At 32.5% G+C, this 23,277-nt stretch overlaps 1 protein-coding gene across 3 annotated transcripts in view; it reads right to left on the minus strand.

The window, feature by feature from the left end:
- LOC100169433 (RNA-binding protein Musashi homolog 2) overlaps positions 1–22,987 on the minus strand; it is a 63,456-nt gene extending 40,469 nt beyond the window's left edge. For all 3 annotated transcript variants that reach the window (XM_008184733.2, XM_029491818.1, XM_008184731.2), the window contains exon 1: positions 22,286–22,987. The gene's annotated coding sequence lies outside the window, so the exon portion shown is untranslated. The remainder of the gene's footprint in view (positions 1–22,285) is intronic.
- Between the last annotated feature and the right edge of the window lie 290 nt (positions 22,988–23,277).

Consider the following 23,277-nt stretch of genomic DNA (forward strand, 5'->3'; position numbering starts at 1 on the left):
TATTAACGTGATATATATTTTTTTTATAATTTATTATCTATAAAAGATACTGCAGGGAAAACATCACTAAAAAGCTATTTTTCAGAGGGTTACACAGCTAGGCGCTTACTGTGCGATTTTTTTTACGTAAAAACTATTTTGCCAATCGATCAACGCTTATATATACTACAGTGTAATGTGTGATATATACATAACATAATATACAGAATCGTTAAGTCTTTAACACGAGAACGTTGACCGAAAAAAATGATTACTCAGCATAAACTCTAATATATTATTCTAGATAAAAATGAAGAAACCTTTTTATGTTGTAAAATATGAAAAAAACAACAACATTTGAAAATGTACAATGTGGCAAGTACAGTGGGTTACAAGTGAGTCACTGTAACGGATTGTGTTAAATTTGAATTCAATGATATAATATAATTGTATAAGAAAAACGATTTTGAGCGAAGACAGCCTATGATATTACTAAGTATATTTGATGATAATATTATTATGAATGAAGTAATTTATATAGTATAACCTATTTACGTGGAACCTTGTCTTAAATTTTCAATCCTTAGCTATAAAAGTTGAACATTTTATAAATTTTTTAATTTTAAATTTGATAAATTTTGACAAAATTGGAACTTTAAATATTCATAAAAAAAATTGTGCCTATGTATTTTTAATATTTTTCAAATATCATTGTAAAAATATATTAGGAGCCTTGACGCCTTGTATTAAATTTTCAAGATTTTATACCCAACAAATAAAATGTTATTGACATTCATAGAAATAAATACCTACTAAAAATTTTTTTTTTAAAACTGAAAATGCCCGTAAACAGTTCAAAACAAATCCATATTTTTTGAAAATTGTATAGTGTTTAGAATATTTTAATATAAACAACCAGTAAACATTTCATGTATCCACGGTCATTTGTTTTAGAGTTACACCAAAAACTATTAGGAATTTTTGCTACCCTCCAAAGTACCAACTAGATTCACTTTTCTATCAGAAAAGATACTGTAGAAGAAAATCTAAGTATTTTTACTGTCCTTAAAGGTGATGACAGGCACAAAAAAACACACACACATCATTGTAAAATCAATACATTTATCGCTCCACTCTGAATCTAAAATATTGAGTGCAATTTTTTAAGTATATAATTACAGCTGGTACAATACGAGATGACTAATTAATTAACTGATTAATCATATTATAAAATGTTCTATAACGGGTAAAATGCATATAATAAATTCAATACTAATAGAAAATAGAAATTAATTTCTATAGAAAACTACCTAACAATAATAAGAAAATAGCGAGGAAAATAGTAAGCTATTTTCTTTGACTTGACATCTAATGTATTAAGTATAGGAGTATACTAAATATATGGCTGCCCACAGTACCCGCAGTTTTAGTAGACAGTCGCATGAAAGATTCATGGTTCTGGAAATATGTATTATTATATAACCGTATTGTCGCCGTGTATGCGTCCAAGCACTATCCTTAAATCCTTAGACAAACCAATAAATTGGTAGGTCAACTATGGACCAGCTGGTGACTAGGTATATTTACAAAAACGTAGTTGATTCAGTCTTCTGGCACACCAGAAATAACGTAGTTGAAGTTACTGGTCGAATCTGAAATCCTGGGTAGCAAATCCTAGGGCTTACACGGAAAATCCTTTTCGGCCACTCTCATATCTAAGTGTGTAATATTATATCGTGAAACGTACTCTATCGTTTTGTTTTTTAAAAACATGTATGACATGCCGGGAAATATTCGATCAATGGGCAGCTCCTTGAACTTTTTTATTCGACTGATATAGATGCATAGGTACATATAATCTATACTTGAAGAGGAACTAAAATAACGAGTAGTAAAAGCTGAACACATTAAACCGATATTCTATACATCATCACATGTTATTATTAATACAAACGCGATTAAACCTATATTTCGTGTTGTTCTTTGTCACAACGTTAATACTACTAATAACACCTATGTTAGGTCAACAATCATTAATTTTAAACGTGCGTTAAGACTTAACAGTCAAAACCAACATACATGTTTCATTTTTCAAGCATAAATATTTTACATGCGGATGAATTATGATTAATAATTCAATCGTAAGACACGTTCGGTTTATTATCGGACAAAACATGTTTCTAAGTAAATATTACAGCCTGCGAGCATTTTTGTATTATGTAGGTTAGGTATATGTCGTTTTCTAGAATCGTCATTTAAATTGGGGTTTATTTTTACCCACGATGAGAATTATTTATAAGGCGCCGATATTTCATTATAAATTAGAAAATTACATATATTATTATATGGTCAATAAAGTGATAACGTACAGCAGTATAACAGAAGCGTAAAAAGTAAATAAAATAATTTACAACTGTTTTGTGTATATGCCACTAGGTTAGGGGGGCGCTGGTACTGCATTTGAAACAAAACTATTGATTTTTCCAGCTCCGCCCGACCGCCCTTGGGAACCCTGCCGTCTAACAACAAACCCTCTTTCAGTCAAAGGACCCGGCTTTCTTATTATTATTTTTATTGTTGTTATCACAGTTTTCAGTTGTGTTGTCATGATGATGTCTCATGTCTGATATAATTCGAAAGCACAGCAACGCGCGCATGTCGTTTTGTGAGGAATTTCTATTATAATGTGTTGAAGAGACCTCGGGGTCTTCATATTTTACTTTCCCCTCGTCAAAATACGAATGAAAAGATTATGTTTATAGCTACGAACAAATAACATGAAAAAAATCGAATATTTGGTTTTTTGAAACAATAATACTGAATATGATTAATTTGTTAGGAGCCGGTATTATATAATAAATAATAATATTTATTATATTACATATTATAAAAAATCGAAAATTTTCCAATTGGTTGAATGTGTTTTTACGCTTGATATAGCAATGTGAAACAGGTTTAGGCCGGGTACACATACATTTGCTACGGCTACATAATCATTGCTATAAAAGGAAGGTTGGCGTATCTAGACGACGAGCGTCAAACGATATTTGAAAGGCTTTAACTACATAATTTTCAACAAAAAGTGCTTATATTTTGTATGATAACGAACTGTTGTATAGGTACATCTAATAAAAATTAAAAGAAAGATTTAAATTCAAAAATATATCTAGGTATTATAATGTAAAAATATATACAGTTTTATCGTGTCATGGTGTAATAAAATTTGAACATAAAAAAAAACGCATTTTCTTAGGTAATTTAGTTTACGTATCATTCAGCGATTTTGTATAATATGGTTTATGTTATATCAGTCAGTATACAAAAAATAGTTGATCTTTAAAGAAAAGTTAAAAAAGGTTTCGATGGTATTTTATACCCATATAAGAAACGAACGAAACAGATAAATATTGATCTTTAGCAGAATTTCAATATTATTTAAAAACCTATTTTTCTTTTTAAAATATAACATTTGCATATAGTGGAATAGTATCCACAAATACTGTTATTTGATATGTGTAATTTTTTATAGCAATAATTCATCGTTGGTGGTCGATCCGAAATTACGGTTCTCTATTATATTGGAGAGTGACGACTTTTTGCCTTATTATATGTGTGCACGGTAGAACATTATTCAACAGTTTCCACTCCCAAAGTGTCATATAATGATTCGAAGAGCTGAGTAAATGGATAGTAACATTAATGTCGATTAAATGTTGAATACAGAGTTAGCATTTCTAAGCAAAATATTCGTGACGTGAACATTATGTTATTATAAAAATTGAATTTGAATGACATTTCCACGTTATTATTTAAAAATAGACGTTTGTAGTGGATTTATCTTGGTATGATATTTAATACGATGTCGTCAAAAACATACATGTCCGTGAGTTTTTTTCCTTCTAGGCTCCGCAATCCGAGTAAGGCCGAAGAAGATCATTTTTCATAACCCATCGTCCATTTCTACGGGCACCGATCCGATTACCGATTGGATCGACCGTTATATATATCCCGACGTGGAACATACTGAGGCGAGAAGGGATGATAGAAATAAAATACACGCAGGTATAGGCTATTTTTGTTGGCAGGAAACGCGTGTGTTCTATATAAGAAAGTATAATAACAAAAAAAAAAACCCCCCATAAGAAAAGTCTTGTAGAGGTTGAATTGACAGGTGATGGGTGTGGCTCACCCGGTTAAAGTAATTTTCTAAAGCACTCGTTCCTAACCCTCTCTCTTCGCACACCCACACCACGAAACCTTTCAGCCGTCTTTATTTAGACTTTAGAGAATGGAGACCCGTGTCACGAGCCCTAAAAAATGTACTGCCACAGACGACGAAAGAAAGTATAAAACGCGTTTCGCGTTAACTCGTATCATGAACGGCACACACACTCGGCTAGTATATTATAATAATATAAGTACAAAATAGGAGAAAACCGTTCGTTTTTAAAACGATGAATACGTGCGACAAGTCGGTATACATATTATGCACTTGCTATATAGTATACACTATACATATATAAGTGGTTGTGCTCAAGGTCGATGATATCGGACGACGGCCATGATGATACGTAACAACAAGAAGTGTATAACTGGACCAAGCACAAAAATTCACTTTTTTCCACTCATATTATATGCGCATGTATCTTATTTTTATATTCTTTAAAGTACGAAGACAGATTACAATAATGTCGACGACCATTTGTTCTTCATATTTTTTGTTTTTATTTTATCGTCTCAGTTTAGTTAACTATAATAGCTATTAACTAGTGTATATCTATAAAAAACGAAGTTCTGTTTTGTTGATATATTAGGTATGTATATTATATGAGAGGTAATTCCAGTGTCCATATATGTACCTAAAATCTAAATATAATGGTGCCCAAAATCTATCGACATGATGTTTCCGTATATCTGCAAGACAGAAGTTAAAACAATCATAATAGGTATTGTAATGTATCCATGACGTCTTTTTAAAACTTTAAATTCGAATGGACTTGATGGAAATCGTAATTTTTTTAATATCGTAAAATATATAATACGTCTTGATTTACTGGAAACCATGTTTCAAAAATAATCGCACGTTTATACAAATTTAAATGGTCAAAACAATGTATATATACATAGTATAATGTGCAGAGTTGGAACATAATTCATAGTTATTACCCAGCTCTTGTGGCGAGCGGGTAAACTTTTACGGATTCAAATTTCTTCTTCATTCATCCCTTCAGCAGCCGTCTAGTAAAACGAATTATACTAAATCGAAGTATTAATCATCGAATAAATGTATTTTTTGATAGCTCGTTAACTCGAGAATCATAATTCAGTAAACATATATCATATTTATAATATTTTCCGACATCTATATAGATTATATAGAATGTTATTTTTTACTGTTGTCCATTTATAGCGTTAATAAATGTCTCGAAATGTCTTAGCTGTGTCAGGGTGGCCCTTAAATATAATACTTTTCGACAGCAATTTTGTAACTTATTTCCACATTTTTGTTCACATATTCTTTCATTAAGTTATGTCTTCGTTAGCGTTGTGCATTATTTTTATTATTTTGTCCAACGTTAATTTATTACTATATCAAACTGAACATTTAGAAAGCAACGAACAACAATTTTTCCTCGAGTTTTATGATGTGAAATTTCGCATCGAACAAATTGGGTCCTGTCAACGCTTTTTACACCTGCACGGTTGCACCACCGCCAGATTTTCGCTCCAAGACAATTTCGCGATCGAGTGAAAATACCACTGCCAAGAAACATTTAGAAAAATATTATATGCAAATGACGACAACAGATTTCCTTATTGGCCCGTCGACCAATAACATTGTCGTGATGTCGGCCACTACCGCCAAGAGTTCGGGTTTATCATAATATTATTAAAATTGTGTATAATAAATATATAATATGTATATATAGCTAGTAGGTATAGTATATACAGAGAAATCAAAAAATTGACAAAACATAATGGATATAATACGTATATAATATTATATTGTCCAAGGCGTTCGTGTACAATGCAATTCGTTCTGCGGTCGTGTCTCAGGTTTAACATACGACATAGACGCGTTAAGCTATTATTATTATATTATATAGGTAGTGGAAGTTGGTGGCAGAGCGGTCTCTCTCTCCCTCTTTTCAATATGTATATAAATATAGTTTATACTCTATATATGTGTATGTGTGTTACTCGTTTGCCTTTCACCCACAACTCAACAACGAACCGTTTTCTGTGAGTTCTATGCACGCACTGCTGCGCCGCAGAATGGATCTATATTATATACCTATATAAATTAATATAATATATCCGGTATATTATTTTGGTTATAAAATCTGGTATTTTTTTTATTACTTCTATCGCCAGAGCCAACCCTCGTCGACGTTCTAGTTTCGCGATTTATTCTTTGGGGCGTGCCTTTTCAAAAAAAAAAATAAATAAAAAGCGCGCACACAATACACGGTGACGCTGTTTTATAAAATATTAAAATGAAAAATAATAATAATGATAATAATTAATTAGGTAACCCGCACGCGAGAATGTATAACGTTAAAATCCCGAAGTGAAAGAAGAGAAAAAAAATATTAATTAATATCGTCTGAGCGCCAAGTTTTATTATTTATTTTCTGCTGGATTTTCAGTCCCCGCCCTCGTTGCCTTGATTTTTTTCTCCCGACATTCAGCTATACACGTACCTATTATATTATTTACACATACATGCATACATTTTACTTACTAAATATTATGAGGTTAAGCTCGGTTCGCGTATTCCGTTATCTGTGACGGCGGTGGTACTATTAATCGTCACAAAATAATAATAATAATAATAGTATACGGTGATGGAAACGCGGGCACGCCTTATCAGCACAGCGACGCGGAACGAGCAGTGATAAGACGTCCCGCAACTTTAGCTGTAGTGAGCAGTCCATTGTGGGGACGGCACGGATTAAATGGTCCGGAACGTATTAATTCCGCGACGATGAGCTCGCACTCTGCAGCGCACACAACATCACCAATCTCAACCGCCACCGTGGTAGTAGTAGGAATAGTATATGTAGTAGTAGTATTTAGTGTCATCGTTGTCTGATTTACCCTATTGTAACGTCATTAGTAAAGTAGAGTTGAAGTCAATGGCGGTATTTAGTATTTTAGTAAATATAAGACATAATTTAATATTTCTTATAGATACAAGTGTATGGCACTTAAAACTACTTTTCATGTACTTATTATCAACTCAAAAAAAGTGAACTGTGTATGTGCATGTGTATCTACCTGGCTACCGATATGCAAAATATCCCTCCCCCCCTTTATTGGACTTGTCAAGTACCTCCCTGTAGCTGTATAAATAGTAAAAGCCAAAATTAGCTAATAGTTTATAATATAGTAGCAGTCAAACGTAGACCACAATGGCACAATGCGTACGTATTGGTACGTATTAGTGCTGATTGATCGGTAATCATCGAGAAAGAGCCCACAAGAGTTGTATGATATGGAAGCAATTCAAACGGTATAACTATGATGTATTAATATTTATAGTATATTTTCTCTTTCTCTCGTCACAAAAACTCGGGCGTTATCTCGGTATAGCAATCGTCGTTTTCTTCTTTTTCCGTTATTTATTTAATAGTACCTACGCAGTTGTATATTATAGTGGTTTCTGGCCGTTATCGTAATTAAAGTTCAGCGGCGACAGTCGATATCCGCACCCGCACAAAAGATTAACTTTTTTTGGAATGATTCCCGCAAACGACGCCGTATAGTAGTTTTTAATCGAAGATAAAACTCGCCCGCTCGTTCTACTATTTTTATTATTATTATTATCGTGCGGTAAGAAATCGAAATAATTAATCTACCGCGGGGAATGAATCTCGTCAGTTTAGACTTTCTATATTGTATTGAAGTATACGTATATACTTACACTGTAAGTCAACGTGTATAATATTATTATATTGGGTATGTGTTTAAATAAACAGTAATTTCGATAAGTACTTGTTTACGTTTTATTATTGATGGCTATTCAAACGCTCATAAATGACAGCAATCTAGGGGCATTTCCGTGGTAGACCTTATATTATTTCGACGTTTTTGAATCTATTTGTGGGCGATTGGGATTTTCTGCTGTAGCAAAGTGTATTCGATTAGTTCTGTATGCGGAGCTGCTTTACTGCCGGTGTGCGAATATAAATAATGTGTTTTTAAATCACGAATCGATTACGAACAAACCGAAAAAAAACCCGCAAAACTCATCAACTGTTAGAAAAAATAATCCAATAGTTCCGGTTCAATACGCTAACACGTGCAATTTGTGCAAAATGTTATCCGTATTATAAATATATTATATGTATATGTGTATTGTATAAATGTTAAAATGTAAGAGTAGGACAATGTTACATGAATTGTGGGACAGTGCCGGTGAAAATCCATTAACCGATTTCCAAGCGAATCACTCGCGTATACATTTTGCGAGCACGATAAATTAACGATTGTTAATAACGCAGTGTACGATTGTATTTACACTGAAATTGCCCTCAATTCACTGTACAAAACCCTTGTAGCGGCGATATTATATTACGTTTATATAGAGCTTTCAAATTTAAAGTACTCGATCGAAGCGCTAAAATCAGCAACGGTTTAGGTATTTAATATAACAATGTGTTGCTGTATACTCATGAAATTAAATTCCACGTTTAACTAGTTCTTTTTAGATCTATTGATTGAACAGTGAACGCTACACTATTATAATATATACACAGTACACACGTATAATAAGTTTATTCAGAAAATCAGTTTGTGAACTACACATTTTTGAAAAAAATGTTTAATTCAATCTATATAGGTACACGTATCAGTGAAAAATTATACGGATAAGCCGACCCAAGCACATAAAAAATAAAACTTATGCAAATTTTAATCACATTTAAAACGTCCTATATTGGTTAAATATTATATTTTATTATATTGTGAAATTCAAGTGACAGGGTAACTGTATACATAATATCTTATCGTTTCTTAAATTATATCATATCGGAAATTGTTTTTTTAGCCTTTTTTCTTTTTGATAAAAATTGTTTTTAACAAAAAAAAAATAACCAATTGATGTAAAACTACCAAACAATTTTATTTTGTATTCTACCAATAAGTACCTACTTTACGCCGAGAAACTGAGTACCTAACATAAATATTAAATCAATTTTAATTTTGAACCATAGCTCGCAAAATGACCGATTGAATAATAGATTAGTTAATACAATATTCCCCAAGATTGAATCAAAAAAGTTTCTCTAGTGTTTTATTTAAATTATTACCGATTAATACAGTAATGTTGAATACTTAATTTTATATTTATCCCAGACAACGATTAAATTATCGAATAATCTCACTCCTCTGATACGTCTTTAGAATGAAAATGTTCAATTCCACGTAGTAACTGTTAAGTTATCTCAATTATATGTTTAAAATTTGAATTAAAGTATATCAATATATTATATTATATTTATAACTACTGTCCTCTATAAACAATCAACTAACAATAATAATATTGTAAGTAGGTAATTTGAGCATATAAACATTATTTTTCGTCAATACAATTTTATAAAGAAACATTGTTGCGAAGTTGTCTTATACATTATAATACATACAGGTACATTTTCTAATATTGCTACGAATGTTAGTAATTTACTTACATGTAAATAATAATATTGTTATATTGTTAGTTATCTTACTAATGTTAATAATTACAAAGATCTAATAAAATATATTTAATAGGGCTGTGAAAATTATGTAGGTAAAATAGAATCTGCAGCTTAACTACTTTGCAATATTTTGTTACTTAATTATATAAAATATGTAATTTTATATTATTATTCAAATTTCAAAAAATTCTAATTAAGAATAGTTTAATATAAATACCTATATAGATAAATCATAAATCATATACCTCTGTCTATAAGTTACTAATTGTCAAAGGTGTAGACCATAATTAAAAACAAAAATATTGTTGATGTGTATTTAAATGTATTTTAAATGTTATTACCTATATATAATAGAACGGAACTTAATTTAACACACACGATGTATACAGTATACTCACATAAGCATTTAAAAACAATTTTATAAATTTATTGTGCTTTTAAATCTAGATAAAGATTTGATGTAGTGCCATGAAGAAACTAGTACAGCGAAGAACGAAAAAAGATAAAGTTTAATAAAATAAGTAAAAATGGTAAGTAGCTATATATAATATATATATGTGTATCATGTACTGTTATACATGTACCGAGATAGGTACTTATATAAAAGTAACGATTTACAAATATTTACTTAGAAAAAAGAAATGAGACATAAAATAGAAAGAGTATTGGCATAGATAGAATAGGAGATAGTTTCACACAGTATATATAGGTAGTATAAGCTTAATCAAAATAGATTACGAAAGAAGAGAACTAAATACATTTTTCTATTATTTACACACATTGGTCGTCTAGTTTATAAAATAAAATAATATATTTTTCTCAGTTAAATTCTTGGCAATAATATCGAGTGAGGTTAATTAGAATAAGTCTTTCTTTCTTTTTTTTTTCGTGGTATCGAGAACCACCGGAGAAGGAACTGCGTTAGCATTACGTCCCCTAATTAGAATAAGTCGGCAGCGTGGAAAAAATATTATTTTTAATAGGTTTGTATTCTTAAATAAGTACAGTATGTACAGTTAGGTAGAGTATACAATCCATACTCGTATATGGCTATACACAAGATAATATTATAATATTTTATATACTTACTTAAAATAAAAGTAACATAACAAATTCAAAGTGAACGTAAAAATGTAATCGGTTTTCGACGAATAAGCTAATATAAGATCAATATAAAAATATATAGGCTACTTTCTAACGGATTGTTTTTTTTTCTTATTCGTAGGTACCACCAATGCTACTGCCGCCGCCGGTTCTCTATGCCACGCGACGTCTGAATGTGGTTCGAAACAATGTACCCAATACCTTATAGCTATTACATTATACAACGTGTAATTCATTTTTTTACCCGAAAAAACCAATTCCAAAAACATATCACACAAGACACAAGCCAAAAGTCACGAAGACGGTTTGGTCGATGAAATGGAGCGCGAACGGGAAACGTTTTCAGCTGTAGCGAGCGTCACGCACTGTTTGCACGGTGGAACGGTCGGCGGCGGCGTCGGGCCGGTGGTACGCGGAGATGCTTATCGAGATAGATAAAAAAAAAAAATAAGAGAAAAAAAGGGTTACGTGCGTTCTGTCTTTATGATTACATTTTTATGTTTTTTGGAGCTCGGCCATAGGTTTCAGCGGTGTGCAGATTGCAGTGTGCGTGGCGTACGACGACGACAATGTAGTGCATAACAACGATGAAAAATAAATAAACAATAACAAAATACACCACCGATAAATCATATTATAATATTATGATATTATGTTGTGGTTCTTTTAGTCTAATGAAAATCGAGCGAACAGAACGAAAACGAAAAATAAGGTAGGTAACTATACGACTGTATTTTTCAGAAGACAATCGGTCGTACTGACACGTTGGATAACCTAAAATGTAAAAAATATCGTCACAGAACGTAAAGACCACAGTAGACGTAATCAGTGTTTGGAAGGAACGCGTTCAATAAGGCACTAGTTCCAATGATTTCATTCAATTTCTACGAACTTAACGGGAACGAAGTTCCATTTTCGTATGAAGGAACATATTAGAATTTCGTTATTTTTTTAGGGAAACATAAACAATTTTATTTGTTCCTTTTTTTGTTAATTTATTCAAGTTAGGGAATTCAATTGATATTTAGGGCAAAAGTTTTTTATTTTTTTTATTAATTAGTCAATATTATATAATGAGCTATACTATTATATAATTAAACTCATATAGGTACAATAATATATGATAATATTTACAATGTTTATAAAACACTATGTGATTAATAATTTTTATACCATATTATTATTATAGGTACTATTATGTTAAATCACCTATGTCTAAAATGGATTCTATCTCGCATTTTCACCATAATATTAGTATGATACATATTATTTGGTATTTTACCGACATCCAGAAACCTAGCCTAACAAGGAAAAGTCCTTACAAGTTTTATAATGCACGAACATTTCACGCAAATTTATTCTTGTCGCGATATTACGCATTAACCAAACAACGGTTCAACTGAAAAATGTCGATCGACAACAAAAGACAATTTCTACGAGTAACATCTGGAACTCGTTTGTGACGGTCTAAATATGTTTAAAACGTTTTAAATCAAACGTATACGATTTATGTTGTTTGAGCACTATCATTTTGTGTTTGGATTTTTTTTCTTTAATGTAGGTACCTATAAACCACCTCTACTGATTCTATTTAAACTATTAGTTTTTTAAACATACAGAGGTTATATGAGCTCATTATTGACAAAAAATAAAAATAAATAAACAACTTGAATCAAACGGATCAAATTCCTTTGTGCCACCTAGCATAATTGTATATTATAATGATGTTTTTGAAATTTTAGAGGCAACCAGGTAAACTGTGGAGAAGAATATCCTTATCATAAAATGACAATGTATTATTCTTATTATATTCTTATTATCATATTTAAACTACCATGGAACTATTTTCCACAAGCCGATTACCTTATAGTTGGATACTTAATGGAATTTATCATAGTTTGTATTTTTGTTCTAATATATTCCGTGTGATTGGACTGCATGGGAAATGAAATGAAATTACCCTGCAATCGGCAAACATTATAATATATAGTATTATATACGTATGTCATTTAAAAAAATGAATGTATGTTTCTTGAAAATATAAACTTGTGGCCAGTTACGTATATGGTCAGGTATATAGTGATATAAATATACAATACTAGGTAGATGTTTATAAACTAGCAAATATAAATCACGCTAGAAATGATAAATGAAGGCAAGCGGGAAAATACTTAATGATCGCAGATATGTTTACACAAAAAACCGTTATGATTGCTAAAAAGTATGCATAATACACTTACAAGTCCGTCGAGCAATAACTAATTATCAAACGAGAAAAAAGCGATTTGTAAGGGTGGAAAATCGAATAGGTACACATAATATAGGTTTTAATATACCCATATAGAATGTACACAACGATATAGGTATCAGTAAATATTTGTTCGTCTCCGCTTTTGCATTGGAAAAGAATAAATACGACGATGTATATGCAAATACGCACAAATATTGAAATATCCTTATTAAATAACGATCGGAGAGGCAGACATTTCGCATATTATACAATATATTTTCGACAGAAATCGGCCGTGTTTTTGGCATACACTGTTAAACCGTGTTTTCATTCATAGTTTTGCATTTGAAGTTTGGACCCGCGATCAATATATTATTACATTATTACGGTTTGATTATTCTGGAGTCGTACCAGCCGGGGACAGCTACACGCGGTTGGTGAAATCATTAAGAATTTATAGACCTAATACTTCATGCCGCAGAATATTCCAGGGGTTGGTAGATCTGTTTGCGCTATGCTAGGGACATCTGTTCGGGTTTGCGTGGAAAGAAGCCAGGTGGTGAGGAAACAAAAAAAAAATAGAAAGAGAAAGAGTGAGGGGGTCGACAGAGAAACCGGGCACGCGTCTCTACCACGCCGTCTGCTAACCATCTGTCCCCTCGGCATATATTTTGTTGTCCGGATAACGGACGATAACGCATACACTGGATCCCAGGCGAAGACACATTTCATTCCGGAAATCGATTTTACCTAAGCACTGCAGGTACATTTTATTCCATATATTAATAGACAATAAGTCTATGTATATTTAATTTAGGTCTATGGTATAAATAATATGTATGTATATATTAAATGCAGCCAAAACGCAATCATATTTGCGTACCAAGTTCGAATTCATAAGAAAATGAGATGGAGAATATAGACTACCTACCTAATTAGGTTGTTTTATTTTTTTTTCATTATAACATGGAATACTGTTTATATGATTCAGGTACATTAAAATTGAATCAGACCACACGGAAACATAAAAGAAAACATTTAATTATTTTATTTATAATGACTTGTCTATTATTGACACTATACAATGGAAAAAAAAAATTATTATGAAGGATATTTCAAAATAAAAACATACCTATACTAATTAAATCAAATTATTTTTTTGTTATATTGTATCCAGCGTGCAGCATTTATAACTGGTCGAACACTCAAATTAATTTATTAAAGTGAAAAGTTAAAAATAATAAATGAAAATGGAAGCGTATTCTAATACAGTTTTAAATGCGATATTTCTATAGAAATGTTTCAATACGCATCAGAAACATCTGTTCCGTTTTAATATAGGTCACTGCATTTTGCCTGCGTCTTCACAGACATTGCATATTATTACTTTATATCGAAAGGTGAAGATTAATTATTCAAAGAAAAATAACTAGAGATATATTTTATAGATTATATATTTGCCAGTCTGTAAAAAAATTGTTAACGGGATGTTTCTCGTGCAGGTTAGACTGTTTGTGCTTATTGTAGAATAAATATCGTTTATTTTAAACAACGCTGGGATTTTATTAGAGATATAATGATATAAACAAACGCAAAAAACATTACCCGGTAATTTGTACTAATACTTTTTGAGGAATAATGTTTTTTAATTCGTTCATAATATCTGTAATCTGTATAATATACAATATATTAAACCTGTTTAATATAATACAACGCCTAATTATCAAACGCAGCTGTAGACTAACCATCATCTGGGACGGTGCTTGAAAGATGGATAAATTATTTTGGGTTCATGATTTTGCGCCAATTTAAATCTTCTTTCCGTTGTCCTTGTTACGAAAAAATAGGAGACGTCTGAGATGAAGAAGAAAGAGAAAAATATACACGTACCGTTTTCATTGGATAACACTAGTCGCTTTACTTGGCCTCGTTATTGTTCTCTTTCCCTCCTACCCCCTCTCAACCATTTTACCACAACCTCGTGACGATTCAATAAGGTTAACCCGCGAGAAGTTTCCGTATCCAACAATGTGTTATTACATTATTCTCTCCACTTTTCCTATTTATTGTATATCTACCATGAATCAATGAAACGAACGTTAAATGTACGTCGAAAATAACTCGATCAGACTACGGATACATAAATACCAAAACACAACTTTATAGTGTCATCATTGATCAGTCCTGTAATCCATTGCATTTCCGTATGATTTTATTTTAAGTTAAAAACTAACAGTACAAAGAAAAACAATAGGTTTTTCATTAAGTGACGGTAATACATTCATTTATTTATCCACTTATTGTTTTCATAAATTAAATATGTTGTTTTGTTGTTTAAAAATATCGTGAATTGCATTTTAGTGAAAAAAATAATAAGTAATAGTCAACGACTAGTAAATAGTAATTGACTACTGTTGATGAAAATATTATGTACGACTGTGCACGAGTATAACAAAACATTAAAGAGTACCTACAAATCTACATTATTTAATGCATCGCATTAGTACTTAAAGAATCCAGATTAAAATTTAAGATGCAAACGTGTATTTACAACTTATATAATTATTTATTTATAATTAATTCAGTAAGTATTTAAAATTAGATGGTATGTATATTATATAATATTGCATAATATTATCATAATTAATTTTTTATCTCATTCTGTATACAGGTAGTAATCAAATCTTACCATATGGTACTAAATACTTATACTAAATTAAGCTACCTAATTAATATTTTAAAGCTGTGTAGAAGCGGACTAGGAATAAATATTGGGCCCGGAGAAACAGAAAATTCGGCCCAATTTTAGGCTAGTACAATAAAATATTTATAAGTTATCGACCCTAATTTATTCAAGCAGTTCAAATTTTTCCCAGGCCCAGGCGGGTATTGCCCACCCGTAAACCTATCCAGATCACCACTGGAACTGTGTACATTACATATTTAAAAATCATAAATCCTAATGCTTTTAGTTGATTTGGTAATGACTTTCCTCATGACGTACTTTATACAAAATAAACCAGTTAAATAAATAATGAACCTTCAGTTAAGACTTAAAATAACTTACAAAATAGACACTGATTTTCTAATAGTAATCACTAATCACTAATCAGTAATGAGGGGAAGAATACATTTTAATGCATTTTATATTTAATTACTATTTATATAAATTATATTGATAATGTTATCAACATATAAATTCGTCAAGCACGATATTATTAATAATAAAATAGGTACTTAAAATATATGTATAAATTATGTAAAATATTAATTTATTTTAGGTAGGTACCTACTTACTATAATTATACAAATATTGTAAAATTTTAGATTTATAAATTACATACAGTACCTACACAGACTGCACAGTTTACACAGCAGAACTATTATTATAAGATAAAGTATATTTATATACTACCGATACTCTAGGCAATATATAACACCAAAAATATGGAAATTTACAGTTGAGTTGCTTTTTCCCCTATTTTTTTTTCTAATATCCATAAATATTATGATATTCGCATCCAAAGCCGAACCGGAAATTCTACTCTCTCAATCCATACCTATTCGAGTGTACTGAATTTAATGGGCTCGACTTCATAACTATAAATTGAAAAGCTATTATTATATAAATGACATCGTCAAATGTATTGTTATTACAAAATGGAAATACATATAACGTCTAAATTTATGATTTATAAACAATTGTCTTTCGAAAGAAAATATGTTAAATTTAGTTTAAATTGAAAACCATAAATAACCATGAAAAAAAGAAAACAACCACGAATTGTGGTTAAAGAAATAAGTTTAAACAAAATAATTCGCAGGGTATTGTTTTTCAAAACAATAGGCCGTAATAGGCCCTACCAAATTTTAGAGAAACTAGCCAATTTGTATTTTTTAAAAAGGTCGGCCATTTGTTGCTCAACAAATTGTTATTCCTATAGTGGCCCTATTTTTCTGGTGGGAATTTGACTATTTCAGTGAATAGTATATTTTATGAGCAAATAGTTGGTATCTCCACCTGTGGATGTTTAAACGTATTTTATAAAAATATTTTATACTTTTCATAATACTTAAGTATAATATATTATGTGACAAGTATTAGACTGTACTATTAAAAATTAACATGCATTTTCTTCAATAAACATAAAAAAACTTTCAATGGAAAGAAAAATATTTGGTATTGAACCCTTCTAAAACTTGAAATATTTTCTAAAAATCAATATTAGGCGTATTATATACGCATATTATATTACGTATTTAATATTATGGTCTTCATTATTATTATTTATGAGGACGTGATGCCCGCATGTGTAAGTTATCTTCGTCTTATAAACTTACAACAATGCAAATTTGCGTTCAGCATAATCCATTTTTGTTGTGTTTTAACACTACAGTACTCGTAAAGTGACCTATTATCAAATTTAAATGTAAGAATATTATCTGTGTTCTATCGTTAGTTTTTTTATATTTTAATTTTAAGGTAAGTTTAAAATTCTAAGCATGTAAAATATTAAAACGCTTATAACTGGCTTTAAAATAAAAAAAAATATAAAAAACCAGAGAATAGAACACAGATCTACATTCACAGATCTAAATCTTACCTTTAAATTTAATAATAGATTAATTTACTGTAATTTTTTATTATTTTATTTTTTCAATTAACTGTGTTCACATAGGGAATTTAACGGTATTATTATGTTACAATATTACAATAACAATAATATTATAATATCTTCTATAGTCTATAATATTGAAACTATAACATACATAGAATTTGCTATGTTATACGTTTGTAAGACAAAGACAACCACTGCGGGCACCATGTCCTCTTAATACCACAAATTTAGATTATAATATGCTAATGGAAAATATTTAACAAACGGTTTTTTATAAATCATTAAACATTTAAACGAATACGGACGTAAATCACTGAAGTAAAGAACTACATAATATACAATATATTGTTGCACAAGTGACAGGCGTGTCGTTAAAAATAATAATAACTGTTTGGACGATACACATATATAGGTACCATCTTTTGATGAAGTCAAATACTTTTCTCCCAACACATATTTCCTGTATTTCAAATTTCAATAGAAACTACCTACCTATATACACGTGAGTCTAAATTATATTTTTCACGCACAGATACAGAAATTCACTCTCATTTCACGTACCTAGGAGTGAAAGTAAAAACATAAAATAAAAATAAAGTATCCCTTTCGTTTCGTCCGCAACGTTCGAACCACCACAGTCTTGACGTCTGTCTTTAAAAGCAGTTCAGTACCGGTTTCATACACGTTGCACGTCATAATATTATATTATATTATACGCCAACATTTTTTTTTATCGCAATGATAAAGCCTTCTTTGTCGTGAGGGCCACATACCCGGTACGATTAGAGACTCGATTTTCGGTATCTGCAGCAAATAGCAATATAGGTATGCACTTAAGTCTATATAATAATAATAATAATATTATTATCTCCAATAATGCACTACGTGATGAGTACCTACTGATGACTATTACTGCAGCAGCGTTTATTCAAGTGGCATTTGGCAGACAGGCTATCTGGCAATTTACCGAACCAGCGACAGGGTGTAATTATTGGGCTGCCTATTTTGTACGACCATTAGCATAATGAAGTACCTATATATAAACAGTATACATGTACTGTTCTCTGGCCCGGTGACAAGATGATGTGCCTCCGCCCCCTAAACACAGGCTACTCTAGTTTAGGCGATGGATAAATGTGTTACCATGCAAACTATGTAATAACTGAGAAAATCACCGTGAATAAATAAATGTATAAAGGGAGTCAGAGAATAATATATTATTATGTGTATAACAATAGTACGGTTACTATAGTCCGGTATGTATCCCAACGATAAATCAAACACAGATTTATACTTTTTAACGAGTTTTAGTTTAGAAGACACATCATCGATAATAATATAACATGTATAGGTACCTATATATCATATTATTATTAAATTTAAGTACTGAGTAATTGTAAGGTATATAAAAAAATCAAATAAATATTGCATTGCTGGAAAATAATGAACTTAAACGTGAATCATAAAAGGTAGTAGGTACCTATAATTTATTCGGTTGATAAAAATATAAATATGTTATATTTATAGGAATGTATTATTTTTAAGGTCTTTCCAATTATTTTTACTTTAGAATATCGGACATTTTTTCAAATAATATTTCGAATGTAATATTGACCTTTTACAAGTGAGGTCAATTTTAATAGTTTGTAAAATGCAAATATATAATATTTTAAATAAACTACCAAAGCAGGTTTTCATAATTATTATTTATTATTGTATCTATAATATTTTTAATTTGAATTACATTATATTCTATTATATTATTTAGGTAGGTTACGTATTATTGGAATAATTTAAAAAAAACCTAAATTATTATTATAAGTCTTACGTACAGTGTACCTACCTATACATTTGTATAAAGCTAATTTTATACATAATAATTAATAGTGTATGCATATAGGTACGTATGTTATCAATAATATTGTTATCGCATATAATAAATTGTATTATGTTGAATTACCTAATGTTAATTCGCTGCAATTAATTAATTATTGGGTCTGATACATTATATTGTGAGCATCATGAGATTTAAAATTTGAATACTAATAGATGGTAAATAGAATTAAAATCTAGTACCTATACTTCCACAGTTTTAAGATTGCGGGCGTCTGCGTGTATAATAATATACCGTATACCTATCGAATCACGTCTCGGCGAGTTATAACACGTTTAGCCGCAGCATTCGATATTGCATTATAATATTCGCCTCATACATCTTCTTCCTCGACGCAGTCGTCGTTTCGGATTAAATTGCAAGCATAAGTATTACTTATTATATGATATTATAAAAGTGTGATGGTGGCTTTGGCGGCGGCAACCGTAGCAGCGGTTTGCTTTTGTTCAACGACCTATTCAAATTACTTCGGGTTGTAAAAGTCAACGTCGGAATTTCCAAGTGGCTCCCCCTTCAGCCACAATATATAACCCCCACCGCGTCTCATGAGATGACGAAGTGTAGTGTGTGGGTGGTATATAATGTATAGGTACGTATGTCGGTCGTCGCTATGATGCCGAGGGAGCAAAAAGCCACCACGAGGATATTTTCAGAACGTTTTTTTTTCATCTTCGTTCTTACCCCTCCCCTTCACGCAGCCATTTCCGTATACACACGCTTTAACCCCTGTTTTGCATTTTTATATTCACCGCGCAGCTTACACGGCACGGTAAATCACAGTCGAATTATATTAAATATATATACATGTACGTACTATACGTTGCACATACGACAGCGATCTATACGCCCTCTGCTGCTCCTCATCGTCAGAAGCCCGAGAACTTCCCGAAAAATACTCTGCACGTTGTGCAGCCCTTCCCACCAGTCACCGCCCTGCAAACGTTCCGAGTGTGTCGACCTATACCTATTGTATACACCAACATACAGCGGCAGCGTTCGCGCATTATTATGTCACATCATAGTCAGTAATAGGTACATTTTATTATAACACGCTTTATAACCTAACATACAGAGTGTAGCTAATATGTAATATTTTGTATACAGAGAGAGCCGAACGAATACGACTGGGTGAACTTCAACTGCGAAGGACGACCGGTTGTCGTGGCTAGCCGGCCGGCTGCTGCGTCCGACCATCACAACCACCACCACTATACTACCCCCACCAAAGACTACCAACCTCGCTACCAACCAACATCACCTCGCAGGGCCCGCCGACACATGTCGTCTAAATTTTATTCACGGACACATTTGATAATGGTTCCAAGATAATGTTTACAACACGAATTTGAAACTGTATTACATAATTTATTTTATTATTTTTTTTTTTTTATATAATAGGTATTTTATAATTTCAACTTTCAAGACGTCATCGTCTTTGCCGGTTTTCGATAAATTTCGAGATGGGCGAAACGATGAAAATTCGTAGAAAAACTTGGATAACTGACAGTATTCAGCATAAACGCGACGTTTATATTCCTACTACAGACATAATGGCACGTGGGGTACACGATCAGAATCCGTCGAGAAGAAACTAATATTTTATTAATTTTATACAGACCGTCGTTATATGACTTTGTGTTTTGGCTATTATATGAGCTACAGTTTTGAAATATTATACCTATAATTTATAATTATTGCGAAACACACGTAACACAGTGCACTATTAAATAGTAAAAAATTATAAATAACTGTTTATAAATAACATTAGGTACTTCGAAACACAAGAGTTTACCCGTAGATACCTATATTTTCTAGTCTTAAATAGGCAATAATAACATTAATTGTTATGATAATCGGCTGTATTATAAACTATAATTATTATATATTTTATTATACTATAATATTATATAAAATTATAACAGGAGATTAAACTGTTCTTACGTATAGGTCACTATAATTGTTGCATTTCGAGGAAATCGATGGAAAATTATTATAGTCCGTGTGTGTTTATAAATTTATAATAAATAACAATAATAATAATTGGTAGTGATTTTACTATCGAAGCGCGAATACGACAATATTATTATTGATATTTAGTATTTTGGCCGATCAATTCGTACACCATGCAAACAAAATATTTTATAAAACATGTTCCAATACGTATTATACTGCCACCACTGTAGGGTGTTTTACCCACCACGAGGGTCGACAACGAGAGGGTGAGGGTCGGTGAGAAAAAAAGAACCCTGCGCGTTCGGACAAAGACCGCGTGTATAGAATATTCTCAACGTTTTATTGTTGTCCGTCGTGATACGGTTGTTGTACTCGGCCTGTTGTCGGCCTTTGTTTCGTTTTATTTTTTTTGAATTTTTCACAAAGTTATTGAGCAATGGACGGTTGTTCGGCGATCCTCTAGATTTACGAATACCTACCTATCGAAAACGAAACACCCGTGTACCGGACTACCAGCGGCATTCGCGCGCGCGTCCGGTCGCCGTGACAACAAGCCGGCGGGAGGCCAACACACAGCTGGGATGCCGGATGGCAATTCGACCTATTAAATTGGGTAAAACCCTGTACAACACACGACGCCGTTTTCGATGTATAGCACCTACTACCTGTGCAATATTTATGTGGTCGATTCTTTCGGGAGTAAAAATATTTTTATACGTTTCTTCAACAACAACAATGTTTTTAATCATAAAAAGTAATAATGTACAATATAATATTATTATGGTATAGAGAGTATTTTACTCACCCTAAATAAACTTAAAACCGCGAAAACGGTTTCAGCAGCAAACGCAGACGACCTTGGTCATGGACGCGAGTCGGCTGATCGGGGGTGGAATATCTGAGATGACGACGGCGGTAGCGATATCGCAACACTTGAAATCCGCGGTATGTGGCAAACGATTTTTTTTTATAATTATCAAAATTTCTTTCAACTGTGGCCTAGCGGATTTATTGCCGAAAACGAACGCGAGTACATGTATCAAAACAATAATATACCGCGGTATAAACACAATATTATTATGGTATATTATTATGGTACGGTGGGTATAACAATAACGTTGTGTATATGTTTGGTGGTGGTGTACTGAAGTGTAGTATAACGTGCGAATAAGAGCGAACAACCACTGAACGTATGCGGAGCACGTGAGACACTGAAGGGTTTTGTGCGACGAGCGACGGGCCGCGAACCGTTCGTCAGTGTGCCTGTGTGAGCGTGCTGGCGCGCGCACGCGCGCTCTCTGTCTTTTGTATATAGCAGCTGCAGCAGCAGTCGTACGTCGCGACGGCGCGCGGCGAGTGAGATGGGCGAGCGAGAGCGCGGGGAGCGAGAGCGAGAGAGAACGGCGGAGTGACGCGCGTGGAGCGTGGACCGTCGTCGCCGTCGTGTGTACTGGTTTTTGTGTGTGCGTGCCGCCGTCGACAGTCGTTCGGTGGTGGTACGAAATGCACTGCGCCGCGTCGTTCGTTCTTGCCGACCACAGTGATTCGTCGCCGCCGCCGAGTTCACATGTGGTACGGGCGCGCCGGTGCGTGCGTGCGTGGCCGGCGTTCTATTCTTTTGTGTTCGGCGGCGGCGGCGGTGGTGGTGAGGCCGCAGCCGAAGGGCGAAGACGGCTGCAACAATGACGGTGCGGGGTGGAGGGGTGGCGGGATCGGTGGTGACGAGAGGGTACCGTCGGTGGCAGGGCGGCGGAGGTTCGCGCGAGAGAAGCGTCTACGGCGCCTGTGCAACGGCGG

Source organism: Acyrthosiphon pisum, chromosome A3 (assembly GCF_005508785.2).
Source record: "Acyrthosiphon pisum isolate AL4f chromosome A3, pea_aphid_22Mar2018_4r6ur, whole genome shotgun sequence".
In the NCBI taxonomy this organism is placed as follows: Eukaryota; Metazoa; Arthropoda; class Insecta; order Hemiptera; family Aphididae; genus Acyrthosiphon; species Acyrthosiphon pisum.